The sequence below is a fragment of the Thunnus thynnus genome, chromosome 14 (assembly GCF_963924715.1).
Source record: "Thunnus thynnus chromosome 14, fThuThy2.1, whole genome shotgun sequence".
NCBI lineage: Eukaryota > Metazoa > Chordata > Actinopteri > Scombriformes > Scombridae > Thunnus > Thunnus thynnus.
The window spans coordinates 19,634,536-19,652,314 of NC_089530.1; the positions used below are offsets into that span (position 1 = coordinate 19,634,536).

A 17,779-nucleotide genomic window follows, 5' to 3' on the forward strand; every position below is an offset into this window, starting at 1 on the left:
GATCCATTCCTCCGGACCTTAACTGAAAATGACGGAGGGCAATTTATCACTGATTTATTTGCTAAGAACAGACACAGAGCAGTCATATGTTAGACATGAATCTGAATTCCCTCCAGTGAGGTTTAATTTGTCAAGAGAGCAGAAGTAAAGAGAGTGAGACAGTTTGAGAGGAAAAAAAGGAAATGACACATGACGGAGGGAGAAAGACAGAGAGGGGGAGAGAAAGAGAATGAATGACAGCAGAAAGAAAAGGAGGCGCAGGGAGCACGGCGGAGAAAGTTAAAAGAGAAATAAAGGCACAAAGAAAAAAAATAATTCAAAGACAAAGATTACCAGTGCATGAAGTGCAGCGGGGCTTGCATTTGCAAACTGTATGGAAATACTGGTATGTATGGCAGCACTGCGGGCTTTTTCTCAGTCCAACATTTACAGTTACAGATGACAGATTCAAATGTACAACCACGGAGAGAGTTTATATACCTGAAAGAACTACATAAAACTATAAACATAGCGTTGCTGACCTCCACTCTACCTCTATAAATCATCCTTCCTGTCCTGCCCCACATCTGACCTTTGAGCTTTAAGTCACTTGCATTATCTTGATTTGTGTGTGGATTGCTGTGTGCTGTACATACACAATATCCTAAGGTAAACATGGAGCAGCGTTGTTAACAGCCCTTAAGTGAGCACCTTATTGCCACCAATAAGGGGCAGCTCCAGCTACGCTTATGAGAACTAGTAAAAATGTGAGTGATGAGTGTAAGTTTAATACATGTTATGTTAGCCATAAAAGCCACTATTACGTCCGCAAGGCACCATGATTGCAAGTAATATAATCACAAGACAGCAAAATAATCACAAAGTCAATAACAAGTTATTTGCATTAGACACCAATATAATTATGATTAAACCCTTCTCGTGTATTGTGTCTAAATGAATGGCTACATAAAATATATTTCTGCTTAAAATGTCCCAGATGTCAAGCTGCTTACTAAGCCACTGAAGTCTGTCAGTGTCTTTACAAGCACTGTGTCTCTGAGGCTAAGCAGACGCTATGAACATGGGACAACAACAGTAGCTGCCCAGAGAGTGGAGACAAAGCACTCACCTCATAAGGCTTTACTGTAATCGCACCCTCAGGCTGCATGTCAACTTACTGGAGAAACAATGGAAGAAGGGGGAAGAAGCGCAAGGCTGCACACAGCAAACACGGCTGTTTATGGACAATTGAACAGACACTGATTGACAGCTTTCTATCTGATACTGAAATCACCTTTTTTTACCAGCACAAAGGCTGTACGGGAAAAACTCTTCAACAGAGACATATAAAGGACAACTAGAGTGAATTCATATTATTGTTTTAATAATTGAACCGGGATGGAAAAGTTTCTGCTCATGTGCTGTCTAAAGATAGACACTGTGCTTTGCTCTGTTGTGGTCTGCATGGCTGTGAAAGTGGATTAAATAGGCTTTAACATCAAGATGAGCTCTAATGAAACCCAATGGGGGAGTTAGCCCGTCTGTTTGGCCAGCTGACTCCTGTAAAATACCCATCACTGTCTCCTATTGCCTGCTCTAAAAGTAGCCTAGCAGTGCCAATCAGTGCACGCTGTGGCCTTGGGGTTATAGTGCTTGATGCTTTTGTTTGGATCATAAAGCAGCTGAAATTGTCTGTTTAATCCTTAATCTTGTGTGTATTTTTATTCAAGCAGCCTCTTTAAGTGTCTTGATAACAGACTGCTGTCTGTGTCACTCTTTGCCTAAGACATCTGTCGCATCGCCTTTGAAAACCAAGAAATAATTAGGTGACGGGAGGCTGAAATGTCCCATATCCATGTTATTGTTTTAAAATAATAGTTTGACATTTTGGGAAATATGCTTGTTCGCTTTCTTGCCAGTTAGATGAGAAGATTGATACCATTCATTAAATATGAAGCCAGCCATATATAGCCAGCGGCTGATTAGCTTAAAGAAGGGGAAACAGCTACCCTGCTTCTGTCCAAAGGTATAAAAAAAAAATCCACCTACCAGCATCTATAAAGCTCCCTAATTACAAAAACAAAGTGTAATAACTACAAGTTGTCAACTCAACTTTAATTACACAGCACTTTACACACAACACAGTTGTCCTTTACTGCTTTACTGTACAGCACACACAGAGGAAAACAAAAACAAAAGAAGGAAACAAACACAATAGAAGGGAGGAAAAATCAGAGTAAGGACACCCTTTAACCTTTAACTGTGCCTTTTAGGCACAGTTAAAGGTTAATGAGTGGAAGTGCATTTTAAAATGACTCTAGAAGATCTCAAACATTGGGAGGGAGGTGGGTTGGATGGCGGGAGGAAGTGAATTCCATAGTTTTGGGGCAGAGATAGAGAAGGCCCTGTCCTCATAACACTTTGTCCTGGATCTCAGAACAGACAGAAGTTGTCGGTCAGACAATCTCAGTTCTCTGACAGTGTGATATGGGGACGGGAGTTCTGTAATGTAAGAGGGGGCTAAACCATTTAACACCTTGTAGACAAACACCAGGATTTTAAAATCAATTCTGTAGCGAACAGGCAGCCGGGGTAGGGAGGCAAGAATGGGAGTAATGTGCTCTCTTTTTTTTGACCTTGTCAAAACTCTTGCTGCTGCATTCTGAATTAGCTGGAGATGAGATAAACAAGATTGAATGATGCTAAAATAAAACGAGTTGAAGTAATCAAGGCGGGAGGATATGAAGGCATGGATGACTTTCTCCAGGTCAGAAGTACAGAGAATTAATCTGAATTTGGAGATGATGCAGAGCTGCATGAAGCTTAATTTTACTCACTGATTGATTTGTTTGTCAAACTTCAATCCTGAATCGAATATGACTCTGTGATTTTTTGCATGTGATTTAACAGACGGGGCCAATAGGCCAAGATGAGGAGAAATAATGTTGTTTGCTCTGGTCCAAATAAAATTACTTCAGGTTTATTCTCATTGAGCTGAGGAAAGTTTGCAGCCATTCAGGATTTGATGTCTTGAAGAGAGTTATTAAGGTTAGTTAGTTTTTTGTAGCTATTAGGCTCTTGGGTACGTATCATCCACATAACAGTGAAAGACTTTTTGAATAATGTGTTTTTGAATAATGTTGTGTTTTTGAATAATATGACCCAGCAGAAGCAAATAGATGAAGAAGAGGATTGGACCAAATAAGGAACCTTGGGGGACACCACAGGAGACGGGGGCTGAGGAAGAAGATGAGTTGCTAATAGAGACATTTAAAGATCTGTTGGATGAATATGAAGAAAACCAGTTTAAGGTAGAACCAGAGACCCCCGCCCATTGGTTTAACCTATGAATGAGAATAGAATGATCTACTGTGTCAACTGAGTAAACAGCTAGAAGGAGGTCATTAGTTATTCTCAGTAATGCAGATTAAGTACTGCGAAGAGCTCTGAAGCCAGATTGGAATTTTTCAAAAATGCAGTTTTGAGCCAGGTGGGACAACAGTTGGTTAAAAACTACTTTTTCAGGGATTTTAGAAAGAGTTTGGAGATGGGTCTGTAATTACTGAAGATTGAAGGATCTAGATTCTGTTTCTTTTTAAAGTGGCTGGTTTCCAAGGAGCTATTGATAATTCAAAGAATGCTGGGGCCAATGGAGCCAATAATTTATTTGAAGCGTTTAGTTGGAATAATGTTGACAGAACAGGTGGTGGTCTTCACAGAAGAGATAATGTGATAAAGTTCTGATAAAGTGATGGAGTTAAGCGAATTTAGAATTGCAGTGTTTTCAGGGGAGATGGATAGGCTATTTACAGATAGACTAATACTAGCTCTGATGTCAAGTACTTTGTCTCTGAAGAAGTTTAGGAAATCCTCACATTTAGAAACACATGCTTCTAAGCAGGAGGTGGGAGTACACCAAAAAGTACCCTGGGATTATGACAGTTCTTGTCAATAAGATTAGAAAAGTATTGAGCCCTGGATTTTTGACAGCTATCTGATATTTATCCAAGAGATCCTTCGGAATTTGGAATGAGATCTGCAATTTATTCCGCTTTCCACCTCCGCTCTGCCCTTCTGCATGCTCTCCTTATCTCTAGTATTATGCTGCGTTCACATGATTCAGGCAGACGGTAGACAGCAAAGCACATATCATTTTAGTGGACGAGAGCAGGACGCTAAAATTAGGTGAGGCCGGCAGAGAATACCAGCAGCAGTAATGGTAGACGGCATTGCTGTCAAAAGTTAAAATATTTTAACTTTTTGCCATCCTTCACAACGTAATTTACAACCGGGCAAGGAGAAAACATGAGCAATTGGGACGACGACAAGCTAACAATTTTGGTGCAACAGCACCTGGAATTATACGATCAGAGCTTGAAATCCTACCGAGATATTACAAGAACGGCTGACATATGGCAGGCAATCAGCACAGAGGGATACACCAAGTGCACTTCTCCTTTCACTATCTTTGTTGGAAATGTATGAATGGCCTCATGTTTTAGGGGGAATTTAACAATGATTTCAAGTTTGCAATAGAATATTAATAGAAAGCTGCATTTTATAGCTATGTGCATCACTAGAATAATGACATAAAATAATAGAGACAAAATAATTTTATTTAATATATTTAATTCCAATCTTTGTAAACGATACGGTATCACCATAGCAACATAACATCATGCATGTTTCGTTTTGCGATCCTGCCATTTCGTCGGACTGTTTATTTGTTTTTCCTGCGCTGTCAAGACGCTGTTGTCTGTCTACCGTCTGCCTGTGAACGCAGCATTAATGTTGTTTTTAGTTTTCAGCCATGCAACAGAGTCAAGGTTGGCCAAAACAGTACTGTTGAATAGTGAGACAAGTTCCTCACATGAGACAGTGCAGCCTTGATACTGGTGTTGATGGGAGCCTCTCTGTATGCTTCTGCAAACCTAGTTGCACTGGAAGAATTTAAAATGCGGGAGTGGAAGAGAGCAGGGTGGACCGGAGAAGTGTGTGGCAAATCAAGATCAAAAATGATTGCTTTGTGATCAGATAGGTGAAAATCTTCTATCACAGAGTTGGAAATAAGAGAGACCTGAGGAGAGAACTAAATCTAGGATATGACCTTTAACATGGGTTGGGCCATTCACAGACTGTTGGAGGATTCAAGTACATTTATAAAAATCACATGTCATGGCTTCGGAGGGACAGCAAACGTGGATGTTGAAATCTCCCAGAATGAGAATATTGACGTATATCGGAGCAATGTGGGAGAGGAGATCAGAGGATTCACTGATGAAATCAATAATGGGCTCAGGGGGGCTGTACACTAGTAGGCAGAAGACAGTCAGGGTGCCATCTATCACAAAAGCCAGAAATTCAAAAGATGAAAAAAAGAGCCTATAGAGATAATGGAGCCCCTGAGCACATTTTTGTGAATTATGGCAACCCCATCACCTCATGCATGTGACCTGGGTTGATGAAAGTGAGAGTGACCTGAAGGAGTGGCTTCAGTGAGAGGGGAGAGGTCATCAGGGGTAAGCCATGACTCAGTGATTAAGAAACAGTTCAGATTTTGGGACATGACAGATAAAAGCTTTGTCTGACAGTGATCTCACATTCAGCAGTCCAAATTTGGAGGGAAGGAGAGGCGAAAATGGAATTATAGTGTGTGAAATGGTAATAAGATTTTCATAATTTACTGAACGGGATACTTTGGAGACAAAATTATGGTGTCTGAGTGTTTGATTGGGATGTGATTTACAGGTAGAGCAGCTAAATGTGAGTTTGACAGTCTATGAGTAGTGAATTTGACTAGATGTTGCAACCAGCGGAGACTCCTGTTTTTTGTACACTTTCAAACCTACACTTTGTTTTTTGTACGGATTAAACAAACAAAATAAAACATGTTAATTAGTGAGTTTTAGAGGTGGTAGGCAGACTTGAAATAGCTTGGGAAGTTCCACTAAACACTGCAGCTGCAGTGGCTTATTATCTTTAAACTAACCTTGCACTTATTAAGAAGTAACACTTGGGACTAAAAACCCAAAAGCATCAGCATCTGTGAACATACCACCAAGGCAGAACCCACGCAGAACAAACTGGTACAGCAGAGGGTAAAAGCGAAGACATTTTCATTCCGCTTGGTGCCATCTACACCTGTGTCACCAGAGCCAGTCAACAATATACTATCCTCCACCCACAGTCCATTTAGGAAAGTCATAACCATGATCAATACGGTGGTAGCGTTGTGCACAACAAAACCATCTATCAAGAGAGGAAAGGCTGAAAAAATATTACTCAACCAATATTGACCGGGGCTCAAACAATACATCAAGCCGTGAAAGCTCTATTGCTGTTCACCTTTCTCTCTCTCTCTCTCGTCCTCTCCTTTGTGCGTCTTTCTCTCTTCTGAATGTCCTCATCTGCGTCTCTCCCCACAGCAGGCAATGGAAAGTCATAATTATCTAAACACATTCCTACTTCACCTTTAACAGACTAGTAACAGACCGTGCATTCAACATGACACAGAACTTGACTGCGCTTTTCCCTAACAATGGCTTTGTTGATATATTGATATGAAAACACGCCGGTTGTGTTGATATATGCAACATATTAAAATGCTAAACTATCGAGGTTTACAGCCGTGGTGGAATAGTTTGTGATTCATATACTGCTACTGTATTGTCAAACTCACACTCTGGCTTCTGTGATGAATAACTGCAGCCGTAGACTAAAAGGAAAATATTTGCACCATGGCACAGATGCCATTCCCTCTGCTCTTACTCATTATCCAACACAATGTCAAAGTACCCCCAGGTCACTGAGAGGGAACATTCCTTCACATTGCCATCTATGGGCATCATAAATAAATAGTCACCCCAATTCATGAAAGCCTTCCACTTTCCATGTAAGGACACAATTAATTTTCTCTGTCTACAGCAATGCAATAACATTACATCTGATCACCAAAATAATAATGTGCCACAGCAGGGAGAATACGCACAGACGACTGCCCCTTTTTGGTGATGAGGTTTTTTTCCTCTGTTTGATAAACTTTCACTTTTGGTAATCACAGCACAAAAGCAATTATTTTTTTCGCTTTTTTAAAAAAAAAATTAACTTGACTAGAGCATATATGCTTGAGAAGCCACGTCGCCTTTTTCGAAAGAGAGGCATCTGAAGAGTGCAGAGCGCAGAGGGCTGGGCAGGGATGCTGAGCCGGCCAGCGGGGGAAAAAAGCAGCAGCAGCACTTGTTTGCCAAACTTGCATTTCAACAAAAGCACATCTAATAGAAGCCCGAACTAATATCCTGAATACAGTTTAAGCGCTTTGGAGACATGCGCAAGAAATCAATAATATCCTGTGCTGTCTGCAACTTCATTGTGCACTGTTGTGCGGCGAAAAACGTGCCAAAAATAAGCAGCAGTGAATCGGATCTGAGAGTAGAAGACTGAAATACTTTGACAAAATATTTCCAAAACTTTCTTCTTTTTGTCTTATTCCCACCTACCTCATGACATTCACTGATGCGCGGGGTCAAAAGGAGTACAAGTAGATGGGAATAACCGGGAAATCCAATCAAACTTGTCTCGGGTCCATGTTTGGCACAGCAGCAGAACGGCAGTCCAATGTAGTCACATCAGAAGCGCTAACTGTACGCAGCTAACGAGGCTCGACACCTTCTGCCATCACCGAGCCGTAGATTGGACGGCAATGAGAGGAGCACCGCGGGATCTCCATGGGCGCACGGAGAGACACTGCGTCAGGATTGGTCAGAGCGGCGGTGACGCACCGGCAGGTGGCACACCCGTCGAATAAAAAAAGTCTGAGATTCATTCATTGATAATAGCTCCGGAAAACTATAAGAGCTCAGCTAACACACTGGCTGATTTAACCGAGGAACAGACTCTAAGGGAGTCATCATAAAGTGTGAGGTTTTCATGCTTGTAAGCATCTTGTCATCCTCATTTCATCTTTGTCTCACTATATGTTTAGTCTGTGCTATTTTTTCCGTTTTAATAATGGGACAGTCTCATCAAACAAAGCTTCAAGCTGTTTAATTTGGCACAAAAATACTGGGCTATTTCATTTGGCACAAGCAATGTCCCGTCTTGTTTTCTAATTGCAGTCTGCTTCCAGAAATGACTCTGCTGCAATTTCATAATACAAAACTCAGTTTTTCTCTGCAAGCAAAAAATCTATTTTACACACAATAAAACGAACAAAATAGCTCCAAATTATGTATTTCTTGGACAATGAATTATATATTTTTTAACCATTTCTAGAGCATCTCTCAAAAAACTTAAACAGAGAGGGAGGTGGAGGAAACAAGGGACAAAAAGCATGAAATAGAAACGCAGTATAGCAGAAAGCAAGCAAAGATGTAGTCTGAGGACAGCAACACACACTTACACATCAATAAAATGGAGGAAACTTATGAAGGTGTTAAATCAGAGCTGGAAAAAAAATCAAATTGTTTATTTCACCTAGTGTGGGAAAAAAACAAGGCAAGTGGAAACGGAGTGTGTTTTGACACTTGCCTGAGTGTAATTCAGGGAGCCAAAGCAAATGTTTTAATAATTTTTTCATAAACACAAATAAGGAGTGAGTGGTAATCCTTGGAGGAATGTGTAAGCCAATTACGGCTGGTTGCAGGGACTTGTGGAATGAAGCCTCAGAGCTTCCTGCTCAGACTCACTGCAGACCCTCAGACCACATTTCCTGTTCCCTGTGCACGAGCAATATTTCTATGAAAATATAGGATATTGTGCCGACTTCCTCCAACATTTACATTACTCTCAGCTTCCTAATGCCTTCTAGGCTATTTGACACTGTGTGTGTGTGTGTGTGTGTGTGTGTGTGTGTGTTTACTTTCCCAGCAGTGCCTGCCTGCCTCCTGTGAGTGGAGAACTGGCTCTTTCCATCTGGATGCTGGTGTAGATGTGTGCATAGACTTACATAATACAGTGTCTGCTGTGAGAAAGACAGCTGCTGATCTGGTTAGTTAATGTTCAGGAGTTCATGTTGGGTGTGCTGTGTACTCTCCTATAGCTTTGTGGATATTTGCTGATCCGCTTGCATTAAAAGAATCTTAAAGCATCTTTAATCTTTAAGCATACTTTGCAGAGATAAAAAGCAGGGAACCAAAAGACAAATAAATCAAGATAGAACAAGGACAAATATTGATATAAAAGCCAATTTATTTCATTTCAATGTTGACTGTAGCCAAGCTGATACAGCAAACATTGCAAATGAAGGCTGCAAATGACATCTGGGATACTGGGGATAACCTAAAGCACAGTGATCACTACATTATATAAACCATACCTGGAGTGTCAACAGCATGCTAATAGAAAAAAAACCCTATAATAAAATGAAGTGGGAAATCAGTAAGATATATAGTTAGTCTGGTGCCAGCATTTATTTTTCAAATCATGAATAATAAAATGGCAAAGAGAAACGCAGTCAGTGGTTCTGGACCAGCACACCTGCTATGTGGGGCACACACTCTAAGCTGAGCCTCAACATTCACCTTCCTGCAATTTCACACTGTCTGATTCCTCAAGAACTGCATGAACACACTGATAACTGAGTCACTGTAGCCCACTGGTCTACAGAGACAGTTTTCACTTCATAATGGCCTCTTCCATCCAACTCCCTCTCTCGAAAGTATTAACGAAATACCTGATTACAAAGAACTAATGTGGAAACCTTGAAATTAATTTTTACTTACTTAACACCCGAACAAATCTTTTCTCCCTGCTGAAACTCAGAGCTGGATAGCCTCTAACTAAAAGCTTCTCCTATTCTGATCTCATCTACAAAAGATTTGCCCAGAAGGCGTACTGCAGGACAAGCGGCGCTGACAACTGCAAGGTGAACATGTATTCAGAAAAAACAAGTGTTTGCAGGAGTGACCGCACACACAGCCCATCAAATGATAAAGGATCTTATTCTACTGCGGACACTTGTGATTTATTTTATCTGGAAGTATTTAAATCCAATTCGGAGGAATGTTTAAAACATAAACATAGATTCAACAACTCATTCGTCTTGACTAGATCCTGTATAGTGAGCAAACTAAGTCTTACTTGTGTTTTTGGAAAATTACAGCACATCAAACGGAGAGGACTGATGACCATAACTTTGGCTGCGAACAGCATTGTGGTTAATGGGAAAAGACTTAAGACACTGCTGCCAGTATAACGGCAAATCTAATTTCTTCATAGCCGTGTCTCAGCTGAGTACTGAGTAGCGTATACTCGTTTTTTGCACATCAAGGCTACATTCAGACGGATCATTAAAGTATGACAATTTCTTATTTGTGCATGGGTGACAGCATTTGATGGAAAAGATAACCAAACAAAAAAAAAAAGTTTGACTAGAAAAAACTCTCCAAAAGCCTTACAATGCATTGGATAGGCTCTATTTCATTGTAACAATTTATTTTTGATTTGTTCTTTACAAAAATAATAAAATAATAAGTTTCAGCAGGAAAAAAAAGAAGAATAAAAGTCATGGTATAAAAACATCATGCATCACTGCTCCAAATCATGAAATGTTTTATAAAACCACAGTTGTGGTTATTCAGGGTTATATTCAGAGAAAATACTGTCTGCCTGATCCTACATGTCTGATTTTACAGCATGAGTAATTTCCACCGAAGATTACAGCTCAGACATACTGTTATAAAGCTTTAAAACCGCATGTTGGCAAATATTCCTGGAAAAACACATCAGCACTGATTAACAAATTATTACCACTAAGAAGTAATCATCACAGTTTTAAATAAGCTTTTCTCAATATGCACACAAGCAACATTCCCAGAGAGAAACATTAAAACTGTCTATTCTCATAGTTTGACACTAAGACATGTTGAAAATCAACCCGTCTTTGATTTTCTGGAGGGTTTTCCAATTTAGAATGCACTTTTTTTTTTTCTTGAAAAATAATTGGAAGCTGACAACCTAAGGGGGCTTTCTCTTTGTGCACAGTTTCTGTGTGTATGTGACTGTCTAGTGTCCTTCTTTGACATGTGCAATGAGATATTAGCATCTGAATACCAATGATGTGTTGAATTATCAAGCAATTCCGGCGCTACATTGCTCTCTCATCTCCTTCCTCTCTTCCCTCCAACTTCAACTTTCATTCTCACAGTTTTTCTTACCTCAAGCATACACATTCAGTCTTTTCCCTTTTATAGGCATCTCTTCACTCCCCTCTTCCCATGAATAAAAAGCTTAATCCTCTCACTGTGTCCAAAGAATTCTGCATTTTTGTAGACATTTTAGCGCTGACCTTGATCACAGCCTGACTTGTCATCTCCACTGTCATCCCTTTCCTTTAGTAAGTTGTTAGCAGAATATAAGCCCAGTCTCTCCCTGTGTCCCTGCATAACTTATTTGCCATATGGCCTGTCAACAGGATTCTGAGTTCTTTGCCATGAAAAGCTCTTTAAAGTGAAGATTTCTTCGTAAAATATCTGGCTGCAAGTTTCATACCAACTCAGACGAGCAGAAATCACTGGAAACACAAACAGACATTGCGGTGGATCAAAATGTTCCTGGTCTGGCTTGAGTATTGAGTCTCAGCGTTACAACTATGGGAAAACCATGGGGAGGGCAATCAGTTGGTAATCGCACAGAGGTCAACAGCCTGTAGTTAGAGCTTGCGCTTTGTTGTGACAAAGAGTAATCACAATCAAATAGATAAAGTGCTTCTTTCAGTCAGGAGAGGTGACAAATGCTGACTAATGGCTGGAGTAAATCAAATTTCCACTTAGCTCTGACTCACTTATGGATTTCGGTTCTAATTGAAACTAAGAATAAAGACACTCCTTAAGTGACATCAGTTGAGATATGGATTTAGAAAATGTGTGTGTAATGAGGAGAGAAATAGCGGATGGATCATGGTAACAGATGAGAGAAATGACACAAACTCATTACTTAAATTACAGAAACATTTTAAGATGTTACTGAATGTGCACAATCTAATGATCACTATCTGAATTAACCTGAATTTTATGGTCAATGGATAGATCTTCTTGCGTTTTGTTTTGTTTTTGTTTTATGAGTCCTGCCTCTGCAGTTTAACATCTTCAGTCTTTACACACCTTTCACTGACATACACTCCAGAGATTCACTGCGTTTCCGTTAAGCTGGAAGAGACAGATTGAAAAACAGACTGGTCACAATCAAAGCAGCAACAGCAGATAAGTTGTCTCCCAGTGTCTCATCACAGTGGATTTTCACTTCCTACAATGCAACTACCCCTCCCTAACTGGACACACCTCCAGTTTGTAATATTCCTGCTTATTCCAACATTATACAACAATTTTCACTGGCTGTGTAGTCCTCTTTGTGACAAGAAAACTGATCTTTATGCATTAAACTGGTGGACTGCTCCTTTAAAACGTGAACAACTCTGAGTTTGTCCATTGAATTTCCACTTCCTGTTGTCAGTGCGACACGTTGATCCACAGCCATCAGATAATTTGAAATCTTCTTAATAACCACATGCCGTTATTGTCAGACTCAAGGTGAAGCTGTCACCACCAGTTCATTGTGATGCACGTTGCTCAGTGTCCTTCACTGAATCTCACATATTCTTCTCAATGACATCTGATTCAGTTAAAATGACTGCTAAAGCGCAAGGAGCAGAAACTCTGTTTACGAAAAAGCATCAATGAGAAGCAGCGTACAAAACAGACAGACAGACACTGCAAGCTGACAAACACAATCAGTCACCCCAGACTGGGCTGTTTTTCCCCATTTCTCGATTGTCCCATCTGTCACTAGTCAGCAGCTATTCAGTAAGAACAAAAGTCAGATTGTCAAGGGTTTTAATTACGCTGAAGGCATTAGCTAATTAATTATCACTATCAGTGGTATGGAACATCCCTTTAGATAAAGAAACCGAATCTAATTATCTTGTGACCTCTCTCTCTCCCCTCAGTAAGCTCCTCAGGAAGTGTACAGTCAACACACGACACACATGAACTTGAAAGTCAAACATTAATACTCTGCAAAATTTCACTGCAGAATTCTGCAACGAATCGTGTTTGCTGGCGTTCATTGTCTTGCAAACACACAGGGGATAGACTGAAGCTTTTCCATGCTTGAGATAACTTACCAGCAAGGCTCAGAGCCTTGACAGACACAGTTGGACTAATTCCTCCTCCAGCCACAAAAACAGGGCTTCCCCTACATCCAACAACACAAAGCCAAATTGCATGAATCACTTATTTGTATCAGTATGCCATGAACCACTTGCTCACCATATGCTGCTTTGTCTCTCCTCCCTGAGTCCCAGCTACGCTCCTTTCCTAATGATTTACCAACTGCGCACCTGTTTAGTCAAATGCTGATCTCCCAATATTCATAAATGAAAGGAACCCAACGGGGGTTTTACTGGGTACAGTTCAAAACACAATCACTCATGGGGCGTGTGTGTTTATGTGTGATAAGGAAAGAGAGTGTGACAGTGAGAAAACAAGTGAGAGAAAAACAATGAGTAGAAGGATGGATAGCAATGGAGTTTTAAAAACCCTTATATGTACTGCATAATAGCTGAACCTCCAAGGCCAAAATGAAGGTGCTCATCCTTTTTGTCTCCTGAGCAGATTCTTGGCTTGGTCTCTCATTTTGAATTGGACATCCAGATGTCCAGATGTTAAAAATCTCAAAGAGATTTAAAGGATGGGGGAAATAATCATGGTAAGCAAAGGCAAATAATGGGATGCAATGCAATAACGAATTAGTGCGTGTGTGCTGCCTGCCCACACATACAGTACTCATCTGCCTGCATGTCCACCTTTAAGCAGCCAAATTTATTCTGTTTATCTCTTTGCACTTATACAATCAGGTTAAATGCTGATAAATATCCTCCTCCTCCTTCTCAAAACTCTGAAGAGAGACCACATCTGGTCTTGGTTGTTAGACTCATATTAGCTCTTCATGCAGGGCTAATCAAAAGCCATCCCAGACGAGCTTACGGGATAATGCTGGATCATACTGTGGTGATGGACTGGGAGATGAAGCTCCGCTAACAGTTCATCACGTCTCATTAACTCATAAGGAGACATCCACAGACACCGTGATATTTGCATTCTGCTGACATAAAGCAGAATCTACAAGAGGTAAGACGTGATACTCTTGACACAAATGCACAAGTGTACATTGCAATAGCATACTGCAGCAAAACTATGTCAGTATAACAAAATTTTATTAGATGTATAGCTCAAGAGCATGTTTGAATCCTTTTAGGAGCCATGCTAGTGGCTCTGTGAGGCTGTACAGCTTGGAGCTGAAAGCTAACGTCAGCATGTTAACATTGACAATTCTACATGCTGATGTTTTTCAGGTATGTTTGCTGTGTTCACCATTATAGTTTAGCTGCTAATGCTGATGGGAAGGACATTAGTTTTGCAGGTTTTTTGTCATAAACCAAAGCATTGGACAAATCAAAATTTTGACATGGTGATGGCATCATATTATGGAACATGAATGTTTGAAGCTAATACCCAGTCTATAAAATAGTTGTCCAAACATTGAAACAATGAAAATGTCAAAAAAAATGTCAACCTGATGGTGGCTTGAGAGAAGAAGTCAGGGGATCACGAAATTCAGTAGGATTCGTCCGCTGGGAACCATACATATCTGTACCTAATTTCATCGAAATCCATCTAATAGTTGTTGAGATACATCAGTCTGGACCAAAGTGGTAGACTGAGCAACCACTGTCATCACTTCAGCCTTGACGCTAGTGTGTATAAAAACATTGGAATTCATCTAATTTCTTCAAAGGTCTAAAAATTTCACCCAAAAAGCTTCTGTGTATGCATTGCACTAAACATACTGTATATCCTGTTGTATTTTTTTTTTTTTTAAATCATTGTTATTCATGAAGATTTTGCACCTTTTCTATTAAACCTAGTGATGCCTAGAGGTGTCTCAGTTGACAGTCTTCATTGAAAAATCATTCAGTACCGCATACTCATGTTTCCACTATGTATCATGGTAAAAATGACTCAGGCAGAAAGACATCTCATAGCGGAGGGAGTGCTCCATTCCAGTTAACCATGACAGGCAACATAATACAATAAACATACTCACAATTTCAGGTTATTAAAGTTGACAGACTGTTTATCATATCCCTCTGGGTGATAAACAGAGAGAGAAGGGAGTGGAGAAGATAGAGAGGAAGATGAAAAACAACAGAGAATGTAAGTTATTCTCACTCTACAATGTCATCAGCCTCTTTGCATTTTACAACAGTGATTATGTGTAGACGCTATTCTTTAATTCATTGTAGATGACATGAGAGACAGCTCTCTAACAAGGTGAAGACACTCAACTCAAAGTGTTTACACATTTGAACTATCTGAACACTGCAAAGGCCAAGAGCTCTCTCTTTCCTTTAATATATCAAAATAGGTTTTTCTAGTTAGCTACACTGGAAAATATTACTAGCGTTAATTCCCTAGTAATTCCCTCAACAGCATCCACCCTTCAGATTATATAGATTTGATTTATAAAAGATTTCAAAGGCTCCAACCAAAGTTAATTAAGAAAGTAAATTAAATAAAGAAAACATCCTAAGCATATAAACTGTAAGTTCCACCAAACTGCTTTTTTGTCTTAAATATTGAATGAAAATACTGGTGGATTTTCATTTGTTTGTAGCTTAATCAGGCCAATGTTTATACTATTAAGACAAAGATAACATGCAACAAATGTCCCAGGTCAGATTCAAACCCCGTAACAACAAGCATGTGACTTTCTCTGTAGCCCAGGAGGCTGCATCAGGACCAACTATTCCTCTACACTCACCAATTAAGTGAACAGTACAAGGAGCCTCAAACTAACTCTAAATTGGAGGCAGGCCTGGTATGTGACAATTCTGTTTATTTGTTATTTTCTCGTTTTCACAGATTTTGCCATCATGACAACTGTGTTCAGATTTCTACAACAAACATCACCGTACAAAGCTAGCACCAGTACCTGAATACAGAAAACTAATTAAAACAAGCCTATTTTTACCCACATTGCGAATCCAAATTTTCATCCAATTTTGCAATTATCCGTTCCCATTTATCTCCCACCTGGCATCATACACTTATCAACAACAGACAGTTAACACAGCAGTGTGTCCACCAATGTAGTCAACCCAAGGTTTTAAAGAGTTACTGCACACTAAAATGTGTTTTTTGAGCTGTAAACTAAATTATATGACTGTACTGTGATGAAACACATCAATGCTGGTGTTAATATTGACATCAAATCAGCATTTGATTGGTTGAAAATGGCTCAACCTGTCATCTGCTGTTTATAATCAGCCCTGAAAAGGCAGGAGGTTGGCAGTTCTCTACGTCATGAAATTCATTTAAGTGGTAGATGATAACACCCAACTCCCCCAACCCCATGCTCAAGAAGCTACTGGCAGCCACAAAAATAACAGAAATCCTCCTCGCATCTCGCCCTGTAGCTCATCAACTCTCCAGCTGTCTCTTCCTGCAGTTATCAGGTGGTAAAATCTTGTTTTAAAATCTTAAATTGCTGTGTAACCGGAGCTCCGCAAAAATTGCATGTCAGCTGAACTCGTCCTCTGCAGGGCAGAACTGTAGAGCTGCGGTCGGACAGGTTCAGTAACAGCTCTGGTTACACTGCAATTTAACGTAAACAAGATTTTAGCAGCTGATAACTGCAGGAAGAGTTACAGAGCTGCAGGATGAGACGCGAGGAGGATTTTTGTTGTTTTTGTGGCTGCCAGCTCTGACTTCTGGTTCGTTTAAATGTCGCTGCACTGTTTGTGTTCCTCTCATTATTATTATTATATGTCACTGTGGCACATTTTTCAAAATTATGCAGTAAGTGGAGCTGGGCTCAGATCTAGGAGTGTGGTTACACTTTAAAAATAAATGAATTTAAATTAAATGATATATTCCAGCAACTTATAAACTATCAACTCTTACTAAAAACAAGCAGTATCTGCTTTACATTTATATATGATTTTAAATTCAGAAATACAGATTAAACACACAGAAGAAACTTTTAGGGTGACTCAACAAAATCCCATCCCCCGCTTCTTCAAACATGAAGAAAAATGGCAGTCAGGAAAATAAACAAAGACAAATAAGGATGTTCGCTTTGTTCACAAAATGAACTTCGTTAATGGCTATAACAAAGCATATAAGAAAGTACAGTATGAGAGAGATATTTAAAACCAAATTGCAGATAATAACTGATGTTGTAATAATAGCTTAATCCCCATTATTTAAACTAGTGTAACTTGAATAGATGAATAAACACATGAAGGACTATAATCCTTGCATTGAGTCAGCTGACTAAACTTTACTTTAATTGATATTAATATGATGGAAATGTGTCAGATTTAGCCAAAAGGCTCCATTTTCATCTGCAGTCTCAGAGCAAGTTGATGTTATACAAACAAGACGTACAAAAAGCAGACAAAACAAAATCAAAGCACATGTGAGATGATACTATATAAATGAATGGAAACTAAAGGTCTATTTTAAGTCTGTGCCTCTAAAGCATTTTCACATCTCTCAGGTGACTGTAACAAAGCTGCACTTTGGCTGCCCCTCTTTAGACACATCCTCCTGAAAGCCTATGTGTATCTGTGTTTGTTTTCATCACTTGGTGGGGACCATACCATGTCAGCATGGTCACAACTTTGCAAAACTCAACATCTTGGTTGCCTCCAAAATATAATTCAATGAAAAGGAAGGTAATGATGCATTCTGTGTATGCATATGTGTGTGTGCCAACATTAGCACCACTTTGTCACTGTGCC

The 17,779-nt window shown here is 39.7% G+C and overlaps 1 protein-coding gene across 3 annotated transcripts in view; it reads right to left on the minus strand.

Moving 5' to 3' along the window:
* chrm3a (cholinergic receptor, muscarinic 3a) overlaps positions 1-17,779 on the minus strand; it is a 121,255-nt gene that overhangs the window by 80,798 nt on the left and 22,678 nt on the right. The window contains exon 1 of one of the 3 annotated variants that reach the window (XM_067610448.1): positions 7,476-8,228. The exons of 1 other annotated variant lie outside the window; for it this stretch is intronic. The gene's annotated coding sequence lies outside the window, so the exon portion shown is untranslated. Of the gene's footprint in view, positions 1-7,475; positions 8,229-17,779 lie in introns of those variants that run through there. One more of the 3 variants, XM_067610445.1, reaches the window with a different exon arrangement.